The 9,898-nt window shown below is 36.1% G+C and overlaps 1 non-coding gene across 1 annotated transcript; it reads left to right on the forward strand.

The window, feature by feature from the left end:
* The first annotated feature begins 4,232 nt into the window (after positions 1–4,232).
* LOC136307179 (small nucleolar RNA SNORA62/SNORA6 family) lies at positions 4,233–4,381 on the forward strand. The gene has a single exon (XR_010725851.1). It is a non-coding gene; the product is annotated as a small nucleolar RNA SNORA62/SNORA6 family (small nucleolar RNA).
* Positions 4,382–9,898: the final 5,517 nt, after the last annotated feature.

Genomic DNA, 9,898 nt, shown 5'->3' on the forward strand with positions numbered 1-9,898 from the left:
GTCTCATTTTTATGTCCCATCTATGCATTGGTTCATATAGTTCTTAGTTTTTTGCTAATATTTTGTTGAGGATTTTAGCATCTATATTCATCAGGGATATTGGCCTATAATTTTCTTTCTTTGTGTTGTCTTTGCCTGGTTTTAGAATCAGAATAATGCTCGCCTCATAAAAGGAGCTTGGAAGTCTGCCTTCCTCTTGAATTTTTTGAAATAGCTTGAGAAGGATAGGAGTTAGTTCTTTGAATTGTTGGTAGAATTCACTTGTGAAGCCATCTGGCCTAGGACTTTTCTTTGTTGGGAGTTTTTTGATAACTGTTTCAATCTCATTTGGTGTAATCAGTCTGTTTAGGTTTTCTGATTCTTCCAGACTGATTTTTGGAAGATTGTATGTTTCAAGGAACTTGTCCATTTCATCTAGGTTGTCTAGTTTTTTGGCAAACAGTTCTTCATAGTATTTTCTTACAATCCTTTGTATTTCTGTTGTGTCAGTTGTTATTTCTTCACTCTTATTTCTAATTTTATTTATTTGAGTCCTCTCTCTTTTTTTCTTGGTGAGTCTAGTTAAAGGTTCATCAATCTTGTTTACCTTTTCAAAAAACCAGCTCCTAGTTTCATTAATCCTCTGTATTGTTTCTTTAGTCTCTATGTCATTTATTTCTGCTCTGATTTTTATTATTTCCTTCCTTCTACTACATTTAGGCTTTACTTGCTGTTCTTTTTCTAGTTCTTTTAGATGCAGGGTTAAGTTGTTTATTTGAGCTTTTTCTAGCTTCTTAAAGTGTGCCTGTAGTGCTATGAACTTCCCTCTCAGTACTGCTTTTGCTGTGTCCCATAAATTTTGAGTTGTTGTATGCTTGTTATCATTAGTTTCTAGGAATTTTTTTATTTCTTCTTTGATCTCATTCTTAATCCATTCATTATTTAACAACCTGCTATTTAGTTTCCATGTGTTTGAGAATTTTTGAGCTTTTCTGTTGTGGTTGATTACTAGTTTCATGCCACTGTGATCAGAGAAAGTGTTTGATATGATTTCAATCTTCTTAAATTTGTTGAGACCACTTTTGTGCCCAGCATGTGGTCTATCCTAGAGAATGTACCATGAGCACTTGAAAAGAATGTATATTCTGCTGTTTTAAGGTGAAAGGTTCTGTAGATATCTATTAAATCGAGTTGATCTAGTGTGTCCTTTAAGTCTGCTGTTTCTTTGTTAATTTTCTTTCTTGAGGATCTATCTAGTGATGTTAGTGGGGTATTAAAATCCCCTACTATTATAGTGTTGCTGTTGATCTCGCTCTTCATATCCATCAAAGTCTGCTTTATATATTTAGGTGCTCCTATATTAGGTGTGTAGATATATTTAATAGTTATATCTTCCTGTTGGATTGCTCCCTTTATCATTATATAGTGGCCTTCTTTATTTCTTACTATGTTCTTTGTTTTAAAGTCCATTTTGTCTGATATAAGTATTGCTACTCCAGCTTTTTTTTCATTTCCATTTGCATGAAATGTTTTTTTTCATCCTTTTACCTTCAACCTATGTGCATCTTTTGTTTTAAGGTGTGTCTCTTGTAGACAACATATGTATGGGTCCTGTTTTCTTATCCATGCAGCTACCCTATGTCTTTTGATTGGATCATTTAATCCATTTACATTTAGGGTTATTATTGACACGTAATTGTTTATTGCCATTTTATTCTTTAAAGCTGTATTTCTCTTCTGCTATATTCTTTTCCCACTTTGGTCTGTTTACACCATGCCCCTTAACATTTCCTGTAGCATTGGTTTGGTTGTAATGAATTCCTTGAGTTGTTTTTTTTGTCTGGGAAACTTTTTATTTCTCCTTCAATTTTAAATGATAGCCTTGCTGGATAAAGTAGTCTTGGTTGTAGGTTCTTGTTCTGCATTACTTTGAATATTTCTTGCCATTCCCTTCTCGCCTCAAGTGTTTCTGTTGAGAAGTCGGATGTCATCCTTATGGGGGCTCCTTTGTAGGTGATAACTTTTTTTTCTCTTGCAGATTTTAATATTTTCTCTTTATCGTTTAGCTTTGGTATTTTTATTATGATGTGTCTTGGTGTAGGTTTCTTTGGGTTTCTCTTTAATAGAGTCCTCTGTGCTTCTTGGATTTGTGAGAGTTTCTCTTGCATTAATTTAGGGAAGTTTTCAGCTATGATATGATTGAACAAAGTCTCTATCCCTTGTTCTTTTTCTTCTTCAGGAACCCCTATGATGTAGATGTTATTTCTCTTCATGTTGTCACAGAGCTCTCTAAGAGTTTCCTCTGACTTTTTGAGTCTCTTTTCTCTTTTCTTCTCTGCTTTCATGCCTTCATTCCAGTTGTCCTCCAACTCGCTGTTTCGATCCTCAGCTGTATCCATCTTGTTTTTAATTCCTTCCATTGTGGTCTTCATTCCTGATATTGCATTTGTCATCTCTGACTGATTCTTTTTTAATATTTCAATATCCTTTTTTATACTTGCTATTTCTTTATTTAGGTGTTCATGATGACCATCCATTGTTGTTCTAAGTTCCCTAAGCATCCTTACAATCATTATTTTAAACTCCACATCTGGAAGTTTGATTATTTCCATATCACTCAGTTCATCTCCTGAAGGTCTCTCTTGTGGTTTCATTTGGATTGCACTTCTTTGTTTTCTCATTATGCCTGGGTATCTGGGTGTTTTCTTTGTAGAGCTGGTTGAGTCTAGGCTTGGTGTTATCTGTCTCTAGTTTTTACTTGTGTTGTTTCTAAGTCTTCTTGGGTTGGCTTCAGCTATTATTTGTAATCCACTTTAGGATTTGGGCCGCTTTGAAGTCTTGATTTGTTTGTTTTCTTAACAGGTGATTGTCTTGTTTGCTGATCTCAGCAGGAGGCTTATTTGAAACTGTATCCAGGAATGCAGTGGGTGTGACCTGAGGCTTTGAAATCCTCTTCTGCCAGTTAATCCCTCTGGGGGCCGGTTGCGGTTGCTTTCTCAGCTTCAGTAGGGGGAGGTGTATCTCAGATCTCCAGGGAGACCTGAGTTACTGCCCCTCCTCCCCACTTCTTGTTTTCAGCTGTGTCTTGTTGCACTGATTGGAGCTGGAGAGATGTCTGTATCTCTGTGACCTGGAAGTACTTTTGTATTTTGCTTTGTGGAAGGATCAGCCCCTCCTCCAGTTATGGCCGCCTCCAGCACTGAATGAGTCAGCTTTTTATGTCACTACCTATATTCCTCTCCCCCTTACCATCCGTCTCTCTCTTTCTCCTTTCTTTTTGGAAGACAAGGGGGCCCTTTCAACACTCCTTGTGCCCTGGTCACCAGGTAAGTGGCTGTGAGCAATATTTACTGCTCTTTACCTTTGGTGTTGAGAGCCCAGCCTCACCGCCCCCCCCTTTTCCAGTAAGCAGGGGAGATTCAGGCACTCCATACCAGGTTTATTGTGGCTTCCTCTTTGCTTCTTGATTTTTGAAAGCTGTTCTTGTAGTACAAATTTGGTTTTTCACACTGATTGTTCATAAATTAGTTTATAATCCAGTTTGGTGGTGTGAGCTGGGAGTCTGTGCATCTGCCTACTCTGCTGCCATCTTCAGGTCTCCCCAAGCATGAATGTTTGGCATGCTCCCCATCTGTGAATAGCTTTCCATTTCTCACAATTGCTAAAGCACCAGCAAAGCTAACTGAATTCCAGTCACCTTGTTGATTCCAAACACGGAATTGCTGCTGACTAGCTTGCTCTGCACAGTAGCTCTTGACATGCTTTCTTCCTGCTAACCCCCACTGGTTATTTTGTTGCAAATGTAGTATGGTGTGTGCTGAAGTGTGCTTTATATTTGACCATTTCATTGATGTAATTTTGTCATTGTATATTAGATACACTGCAGAACCTGCTCTCTCCACAAAGGCAAATTCCTCTGTCCATTCCTGCTGAAAAATATGATACTCCTCATCTTTTTTTCCTTTAGATATCTTCTTCGTCAAAAGGGTTTCTGCATAGCTAGCTGACTACTTGATTAAATAGAGAGAAGTTTATTTTCTGACCTCAGAACGACCGGTGTACCTTACGCATTATCCAATAAAAATTTGTTTTCCAGGAGGACACCAGTGATTGGCTCCAGCCACCCACAACCATGAACATGAGCAGTAGGAAATGAATGGATTGTAATACATGAGAATGTTTTATATTTTAAACATTATTATTTTTTTTTTTAGTAAAGATTTGTCTGCGAGCCAGATGCAGCCATCAAAAGAGCTCCATCCTATTAAAGCTCAGGGGAGGCCAGTCTTGGCCAGTGAAATTCTGAGTGTCGGAAGTGTGCTACATTGATGGCAGGACTTTCACTAGCACCAGTAGAGCTTGCCTCTGTGACTGGAGTTTGATAGTACTCTCTGCCACATTCAGCTGTTAAAAAAAAAAAAAAGAGCTACATCTGGCTCGCGAGCCTTAGATTCTCGACTCCTGCACTAGATCAACTGGATTTAATAGATATCTTTAGAACCTTTCACCCTAAAGCAGCAGAATATGCATTCTTTTCAAGTGCTCATGGAACATTCTCTAGGATAGACCACATGTTAGAACACAAAATGAGTCTCAATAAATTTAAGATTGAAATTATATCAAGCTTCTTCTCAGATCACAATGGCATGAAACTAGAAATCAACTACAATAGAAAAACTAAAAAACATTCAAACACTTGGACACTATATAGCATGTTATTAAATAACGAATTGGTTAACAATGAGATCATAAAAGAAATAAAAAATTTCCTTGGAACAAGTGAAAATGAACATACAACTCAAAATTTAAAGGACAGAGCAAAAGCAGTCCTGAGAGAGAAGTTCATAGCATTAGAAGCATACCTTAAGAAGCTAGAAAAAGCTCAAATAACAACTTGACCCTGCATTTAAAGAACTAGAAAAAAACCCACAAGTAAAGCCCAGAGGAAGTAGAAGGAAGGAAATAATAAAGATCAGAGCAGAAATAAATGACATAGAAGCTTAAAAAACAATACAGAGGATCAATAAAACCAAGAGCTGATTCTTTGAAAAGGTAAGAAAAATTGATGAACCTTTAATCAGACTCACCAAGAAAAAGATAGAGAAGAGAGGACTCAAATAACTAAAATAGGAAATAAGAGTGGAGAAGTAACAACTGACACAGCAGAAATACAAAATATTGTAAGAAAATACTATGAAGAATTGTACGCCAAAAAATTAGACAACCTAGGTGATATGGACAAATTTCTTGAAACATATAATCTTTCAAAAATCTATCTGGAAGAATCAGAAAACCTATACAGACTGATTACAACAAATTGGATAGAAACAGTTATCAAAAAACTCCCAACAAACAAAAGCCCGGGGCCCAATGGCTTTACAGGAGAATTCTACCAAATATTTTAAGAAGAACTAACTCTTATCTTTCATAAGCTATTTCAAAAAATTCAAGAGGAAGGAAGACTTACAAACTTTTTTTATGAAGTGAGCATAATTCTGATTCCAAAACCAGGCAAAGATAATACAAAGAAAGAAAACTATAGGCCAATATCTCTGATGAATTTAGATGCTAAAATTCTCAAAAAAAAAAATATTAGCAAACCAGATCCAGCAATACATGAAAAAAATCATACATCATGATCAAGTGGAATTTATTTTGGGGAGGCAAGGCTGGTACAAAATTCACAATCAAACAATGTGATTCATCACATAAACAAAAGGAAAGAGAATAATCATATGATTATATCAACAGATGCAGAAAAAGCATTTGATAAAATCCAGCATCCATTTATGATCAAAACTCTCAGCAAAGTGGGGATACAGGGAACATACCTCAACATGATAAAGGCCATCTCTGACAAAACCACAGCCAACATCATACTCAATGGACAAAAATTAAAAGCAATGCCCTTAAGATCAGAAACAAGGCTGGGGTGCCCCCTTTTACCACTTTTATTCAACACAATTCTAGTAGTCCTAGCCACAGCAATCAGACAACAAGAAGAAATAAAAGGCATTCAGATTGGAAAAGAAGAAGTAAAATTATCATTATTTGCTAATGATGATTTGTTACTGTACATAGAAAACCCTAACGTCTCAGTGAAAAATTTACAGGAACTGATATATGAATTCAGGTGGCAGATTATAAAATTAATATTCAGAAAACAGAGGCATTTTTATTCACCAACAATGAACTGTCTAAAAGAGAAATTAAGAAAACAATCCCCTTCAGTATTGCAACAAAAGAAATAAAGTACCATAGGAGTAAATTTAACCAAGCTGGTTAAAGACTTATACTCAGAAAATTATAAAACATTGATAAAAGAATCAAGGAAGATACAAACAAATGAAAGCATATACCATGTTCATGGATAGGAACAATAAACATCATTAAAATGTCTATATTACCCAATGCAATTTATAAATTCAATGCAATACTAATTAAAATACCAATGACATACTTCAAATATAGAACAATTATTTCAAAATTTTATATGGAACCAAAAAAGAGCATGGATAGCCTCAGCAATCCTGAAAAAGAAGAATAAAGTGGGTGGTATCACACCCCTGATATCAAGTTATACTACAAGGCCATTGTACTCAAAACAGCTTGGTACTGGCATAAGAACAGGCATATAGATTAATGGAACAGATCAGAGAACCCAGAAATAAACCCAAACCTTTATGGACAATTGGTATTTGACAAAGGAGGTAAGAGCATACAATGGAGTAAAGACAATCTCTTTAACAAATGGTGTTGGAAAAATTGGACAGCTACCTGCAAAAAAATGAAACTATACCACTAACTCACACCATTCACAAAAATAAACTCAAAATGGATGAAAGACTTAAATATAAGTTGAGAAACCATAAGTATCTTAGAATAAAACACAGTCAGTATGCTCTGCGACATCACTCACAGCAATATATTTGCGCATTTATCTCCAGGGGCAAGTGAAATAAAGGACAGGATGAACAAAAAGGACTGTATCAAACTAAAAAGCTTTTGCACAGCAGAAGACACCATGAACAAAATTAAAAGATAAACCACACAATGGGAGAACATAGTCAATAATATGTCTGTTAAGGGTAAATAACCAAAATTTTAAAAGAACTTGTAAAACTCCACACCAGGAAGGTAAACAATCCAATCAAAAAATGGGCAAAGGAACTGAATAGACACTTCTCAAAAGAGGACATACAGATGGCCAATAGGCAGATGAAAAAATGCTCAACATCACTAATCATTAGAGAAATGCAAATTAAAGCGACAATGAGATATCACCTCACACCTGTCAGGATGGTGCTTATTAACAAAACAACACATAATAAGTGCTGGAGAGGGTGTGGAGAAAAGGGAACCCTCCTGCACTGCTGGTAGGAATGCAGACTGGTGCAGCCTTTGCGGAAAACAGTATGGAGATTCCTCAAAAAATTAAAAATGGATCTGCCTTTTGACCCAGCTGTCCACTTTTAGGAATATATTCTAAGAATACCAAATCACTGATTCAAAAGAAGAAATGCACCCCCATGTTTATGGCAGCATTGTTTACAATAGCCAAGATCTGGAAACAGCCTAGGTGTCAGTCAGTGGATGAGTGGATTAAAAAGCAGTGGTAAATATACACAATGGAATACTATGGGGCCATGAAAAAGAAGGCAATCTTACCCTTTGCAACAACATGGATGGACCTAGAAACTATTATTTTAAGTGAAATAAGCCAGGTAGAGAAAAAAAAATTATCATATGACCTCACTCATTTGAGAAATCCAATAAACAATATGAACTGAGGAACAGAATAGAGGCAGAGGTGGGATCAAAGGGACCAGAGGGAAAGGGCCAAAGGGAAAGGGGATAAGAGGATGGGATCAGAAAAGAGAAAGAGATTGGCGAAATTATATATACATAACAGCATTATAGAGAGCAGAAAAGCAAATCCTGGAGGGAAGGGGGAAGACTTTGGGGGGAGGGAGGCAAGGGGGATGTTGTGGGGAACAGGGATTAGGGTGGAATGAATTCAGTGGAACACTTGAATCTATGTAAACAAAATAAATTTAAATCAATAAAAATATGATATAAAAGTAATCACATGATCTTTTCTTTTCTTTTTTCTTTTTTCTTTTTTGTATTTTCCTGAAGTGAGAAGCAGGAAGGCAGAGAGATAGACTCCCGCATGCACCCCACCAGGATCCACCCAGCATAGCCACTAGGGAGCGATGCTCTGCCCATCTGGGGCAATGCTCTGCCCATCTGGGGCATTGCTCTGTTACAACCCAAGCCATTCTAGCACCTGAGGCAAAGGTCATGGAGCCATCCTCAGCGCCCAAGCCGTCTTTGCTCCAATGGAGCCTTGGCTGTGGGAGGGGAAGAGAGAGATATAGAGAAAGGAGAGGGGGAAGGGTGGAGAAGCAGATGGGTACCACTCCTGTGTGCCCTGACCAGAAATCGAACCCAGGCCATCCACACACTGGGCAAATGCTCTACCACTGAGCAAACCAGTCAGGGCCAAGAGAAATCATATGATCTTAAAAAAATAATTCTATCATTCTCTTGACAAAAGACCTGAAATAAAATGTAATTTTAATTTTTAACTTAAAATAATTAAATATCTGCTGAGTATTATCAATAGTTCTTTACCACTGTAGGAGATATAAAGATAGATCAGGTATAGCTCTAGAGTAACAGAGTAAAGCATAATAAAATAAGGAAAATAATGTAGCATTAATACAACTTGCATGTAATAACTTTTATAAAAGTAAAGCAGAGCCAATTGATGAAACATCAGATACGGGATAAATCATAAAGAGAATATAGAGCCTTGAATAAATTTGTGGACCAGAAGACTATCATAACTTCCTTTGGTTTTGTTTCTAAATCTATGAGAGGATATAAGATATATAATACTATAATTACTTTTTTTATTAGCTGAATTATATTTATAAAAAAAGAACCATTCTCTAATAAATTGCCCTAAAGCACAGTTCATATAAAAATGCAATAAGAAGGCAATAAAAGAGCAAAACAAACAGACAAACCAGAATTATAAATTCATGAATTGAAATGCTTATGTGTTTAGTTCACTGCAGTTATTATTCTTAAGATGGTAGAATAAAATTAAATTAGCAGATGTGAACCAATTTTAGAGCAATAAATATGTTCTCTATTCAATTCATTAATAGGACAAAATTTTATTTGAGTTTTTTGTTGAAGTTTTGTGAAGTCCCTCTTTTTTCCTCATATTGGCAATTCAAATGTATCAACTTTTACACTATAGACTATAGACTTTTTAACTATATCCTGAACGAATTTACTCTTAAGAGTTATTTTAGAATTCATCAATACAACTAAATCTTCTAATTTTAAGATTATATGATTCAAAATTCTAGATTCTTCAACCAGAAACATATTTCTCCTTTCTGATATTAAAATAAATGCCTTAGTACAGCTAGTGCTTGACTTACGAGCACGATTGGTTCCAACAGATTGGTTGTAACACGATTTGGTCGTAAGTTGAGTAGGCTATATGTACAGTACTGTGAAATGATGTTATAAAAATCTTTAAGTCATATTTTATCATAATTTTCTTTCATTATTGTACCAAGTCTGGGATAACAGTTGAAATGGTGCACGCGGAGATGGTAGTGCTGCTGGAAGCTAGTCTGCACTGTCGAACGCCCAGCTGGGTAATGCTTATGCTGCCAGATGTGGAGCAGTCATGGCTAGTGATTGTGGTCATAAATCGAATGATCATAAGTTTCATAGGTCGTAAGTCGATCAATATCTGTATAGCAAAGGTGATTCGTTCTAGGTACCTTTGAGAAATAATGTGTTGCACAGTAATGGACTGTAAAGAACAAAGTATTTTGTTTAGTTTTTTCACTCCGTATAATGTTATCAAGATCGCACCATTTTGCTGTAA

This window comes from Saccopteryx bilineata, chromosome 5 (assembly GCF_036850765.1).
Source record: "Saccopteryx bilineata isolate mSacBil1 chromosome 5, mSacBil1_pri_phased_curated, whole genome shotgun sequence".
In the NCBI taxonomy this organism is placed as follows: Eukaryota; Metazoa; Chordata; class Mammalia; order Chiroptera; family Emballonuridae; genus Saccopteryx; species Saccopteryx bilineata.